Source organism: Erinaceus europaeus, chromosome 17, assembly GCF_950295315.1.
Source record: "Erinaceus europaeus chromosome 17, mEriEur2.1, whole genome shotgun sequence".
Classification (NCBI taxonomy): domain Eukaryota; kingdom Metazoa; phylum Chordata; class Mammalia; order Eulipotyphla; family Erinaceidae; genus Erinaceus; species Erinaceus europaeus.
The window spans coordinates 3,876,979-3,881,066 of NC_080178.1; the positions used below are offsets into that span (position 1 = coordinate 3,876,979).

Genomic DNA, 4,088 nt, shown 5'->3' on the forward strand with positions numbered 1-4,088 from the left:
CCTCCTCTCTCCATTTCTCTCTGTCCTATCCAACAATAATAACTACAACAGTAAACCAACAGGGGCAACAAAAGGGAATAAATAATGAATAAATATTTTATTAAAAAAAAAAAGGGAATTCCCGCTGTCTCATGTCACCAAAAACAGCTTTCGACCCCAGCCCCAGAACCCTTACCCCATGGGGCTCCTTCACCTGAGGGAGGTGGGACCTCCATCTCTGTCTGAGCTCTCCTCCCTGGAACTTTCTAGGTCCCCTCACCTCCCTCTCCTGGGTGCTCTGCTCAGACACTGCTGTACCGCGCCTCAGGGACGCCTCACTGTGAATGTGAATCTGAGTGTGTGTGTGGGAGAGGGACAAGGCCGTGTGGGGCTGGGTGGTGGTGTACCCAGCTGAGCACAAGCACTGCCACGCACAGGGCCTGTGTTCAAGCCCCCACTCCCGACCTATGGGGGAGCTTCATCTGTGGCCTGGCAGGGCTGTAGGTATGTGGTGAGTGTCCTTTTCCCTCTCTATCTCCCCCTTCCCTCCCAATTCCTTTTTTTTTTTAAATTTACTCATTAATGAGAGAGAGAGAGAGAGAGAACCAGGCATCACTCTGGTATATGTACTGCCGGGGACTGAACTCAGGACCTTCTGCTTGAGAGTACAGTGCCTTATCCACTGTGTTATCTCCCGGACAATTTCTTTTTTTAAAATTTTTAAAAAATATTTATTCCCTTTTGTTGTCCTTGTTTTATTGTTGTAGTTATTATTGATGTTGTTGCTGTTGGATAGGACAAAGAGACACGGAGAGAGGAGGGGAAGACGGGGGGGGGGGAGAAAGACAGACACCTGCAGACCTGCTTCACCACTTGTGAAGAGACTCCCCTGCAGGTGGGGAGCCGGGGGCTCGAACCGGGATCCTTAGGCCAGTCCTTGCACTTTGCACCACCTGCACTTAACCCGCTGCGCCACCGCCCGACTCCCCCCTCCCAATTTCTATCTCTATCCAAAATCAATAAAAATGTTTTTATAGGTATTTTTTAAATTTTAAAAAATTTATTTATTCCTTTTTGTTGCCCTTGTTTTGTTGTTGTAGTTATGCTTGTTGTTATTGATGTCGTCGTTGTTGGGTAGGACAGAGAGAAATGGAGAGAGGAGGGGAAGACAGAGACGGGGAGAGAAAGACACCTGCAGACCTGCTTCACCACCTGTGAAGGGGAGCCGGGGGCTCGAACCGGGATCCTTACTCTGGTCCTTGCGCTTTGCACCACCTGCACTTAACCCACTGTACTACCACCCGACTCAATAAAAATGTTTTTTAAAAAGAAAAAGGACACAAGGCTGTGTATCTACCATCTCTGGGATTGGACTATAACACAAGTCTGAGAGATGAGTGAGCCCTGGTCCTGGCCGACCACCAGGTGGCGCCACCAAGACAATTTGATTTCTCTCGGGCATCCAGGAAGGCAGACAGCTCAGATGGGACACACATCCTCAGTGCAAGTAGGATTCACAGTCCAAACAGCATGGAGGAAAGGGGCCCAGCTCCAGGCACCCTGCCCCATTCTGTACTGGTCACATCGGTAGCACTGCTCCACGCAGTCTGGAGAGTCGCAGTAGAAGAGCCCCTGTTGGCACTGGCAGTGGCGGTCACTGGTCAGGGAGCACTCAGCCAGGTCCATTTTCTGGTCTGCTCAAGAGGAGAGCTGGGGTCAGGCCCTGGGAGGGGGACAGGCCCTGTCACACCGGGCAAGGCCACTGGCTCGGCGCAGGAGGCAGCCTCCATCAGCTTCCTTCTCCAGAGACAAGGAGAGGCCGCTGGAGGGACCCGGCAATGTGGGGGTCCCCAGAGGGGGAACCCTCCATAACCACCTGCACCAGTGGGTCCCACAGTCACATGACAGCACTCTTCAAGAAGCCCAGAGTGGCACCAGGCCTGCAGCCAGCGCTGGGCATACACTCAGCCCAGGAAAGCCTCAGCTCCCATGTGGAACCCGTGGGGTGACCAACTCTACTGGGCAGTGATGACATGGTGGCCTTATCCCCTGTAGCCCCCACAGGCCAGAGCTGGACGCTGAGCCCTGCTGTCACTTGGCTACAAGTTCTTTTGTTCTTGGACCTGTGTCAATATACAGCGCGCACATGGGGAGTTTCTGGGACTGCTGGGGGCTCACCTGATCCCCTACCTGCGAACAAGCCCTGGCCCTCTCAACTTACATTGAAAATGGATTCCAGAAGAATTTAAAGACGGGTGCTGTCTTTGTTGATCTCACAGCAGCCTATGACACGGTCTGGCACCGTGGTCTCCTAGTCAAGATCTCAAGATGCCTGCCTCCATGGGTGGCCAACACTATATCGTTTCTTCTCCAAAACAGAAGATTCCAGGTGCATCTGGGTGACAAGTCTAGCAGATGGAGACTTGTCTCAAGTGGCCTCCCCCAGGGCTCTGTTCTGGCTCCTACGCTATTTAATATTTACACCAATGACCTCCCAGAAACTTCTTCAAGGAAGTTCATCTACGCCGATGACATCTGCTGTGCAACTCAGGCATCCAACTTTGATATCCTCGAGGAAACACTCACGAAAGACATGTCTCTGATATCTGATCACTGTAAAAAATGGCGACTAATCCCTAGCATTGCAAAAACGGTATCATCTGTTTTCCATCTACACCATGCCTGGGCCTCGCGTGAGCTTAATGTGCAGCTTGGCGGTACGAGAATCCAGCACGAAGCCCAGCCAGTCTATCTTGGTGTTACTCTCGATCGCACCCTGTCATTTCACGAACATCTCATAAAAACTGCAGCAAAGGTGGGCGCGAGGAATCACATCATTGCAAGACTGGCCAGCTCCTCATGGGGCATGAGCGCTTCCACACTCCGATCATCATCTCTGGCATTATGCTATTCCACTGCAGAATACTGTGCCCCAGGATGGTTCCGTAGCCCCCATGTCCACTTGGTCGATTCCAAATTATATTCCTCCATGAGGATAATTTCTGGAACCATCCGTTCCACCCCGGTTCCATGGCTGCCAGTTCTCAGCAACATCGCCCCGCCAGATATTCGTCGGGATGCGGCATCATCTAAGTTCATTTCCCACATCTACGCTCGACCGGACCTGCCAATATACGCGGATATCTTCGCCCACCCTGTTCAACGCTTGACGTCTCGTCACCCAATCTGGTCCCCTACGCCTACACTGAACTTCTCTGTTCCAGACTCTTGGAAACAGAGTTGGCAGTCAGCTGAGGTCAAGAACAAACATCTCATCACAGACCCCTGCAAGCGTCAACCCGGCTTTGACCTCGCACGTTATGACTGGGCCCTCCTCAATCGCTACCGAACAGGCCATGGCCGGTGCGCCGCTATGTTCCATCGCTGGGGGGCCAGAGACGACCCGAACTGCCCCTGCGGCTCCAGACAGACTATGACCCACGTAGTCAACGACTGCCACCTCTCCAGATTCAAAGGAGGTCTCGAAACTTGACATCAGGCTCAACCTGACGCTGCTGACTGGCTACGGAAGAAGGGCAAACGCTAGAAGAACCTGATCCCCAAGTCATTCTCCCAGCAGGCACTGAGCACTGTGTGAGTGTCCCCGTGCTGATGTCACCCTGTGGGGATGCTGGTGGCTTCTGGCTCCTGTGATTCCAAGCCCCTCACTGGCCCTGAGCTGTCCAGGCGATATGGCCCTGTGGTCAGCGGGCAGCCTGGTTCCCGGTTACTTCAGTACAGAGGCCAAGCTCCCCCAGTGCAGTGAGCTCACTGCTCCTCACTGTCCCGTGTCCCTGGCGACATGGACACGACATTAGCAATGCCAGCGTGTCACTCTTCCTTTCTGTGCTCCAGATGGGAGCTCTGTGTGACTGGATCTGTGGGGAACTTCCTAAACTAGCTTTCTTCTTTTTTTTAATTTTTCCCTTTTGTTCCCCCCTTTTTTTATTGTTGTAGTTATTATTGTTGCCATCATTGTTGGATAGGACAGAGAGAAATGGAGAGAGGAGGGGGAGACAGAGAGGGGGAGAGAAAGACAGACACCTGCAGACCTGCTTCACCGCCTGTGAAGCGACTCCCCTGCAGGTGGGGAGCCGGGGGCTCGAACC

The 4,088-nt window shown here is 52.7% G+C and overlaps 1 long non-coding RNA gene across 2 annotated transcripts; it reads right to left on the reverse strand.

Moving 5' to 3' along the window:
• Window positions 1-1,325: 1,325 nt before the first annotated feature.
• LOC132534016 (uncharacterized) lies at window positions 1,326-3,829 on the reverse strand. Of its 2 annotated transcripts, none has more exons than XR_009545735.1 (2): window positions 3,533-3,829; window positions 1,326-1,673 (listed from the first exon to the last, which is right to left on the reverse strand). It is a non-coding gene; the product is annotated as an uncharacterized LOC132534016 (long non-coding RNA). The 2 variants fall into 2 exon arrangements; XR_009545736.1 differs by having other exon boundaries at window positions 1,326-2,157.
• Between the last annotated feature and the right edge of the window lie 259 nt (window positions 3,830-4,088).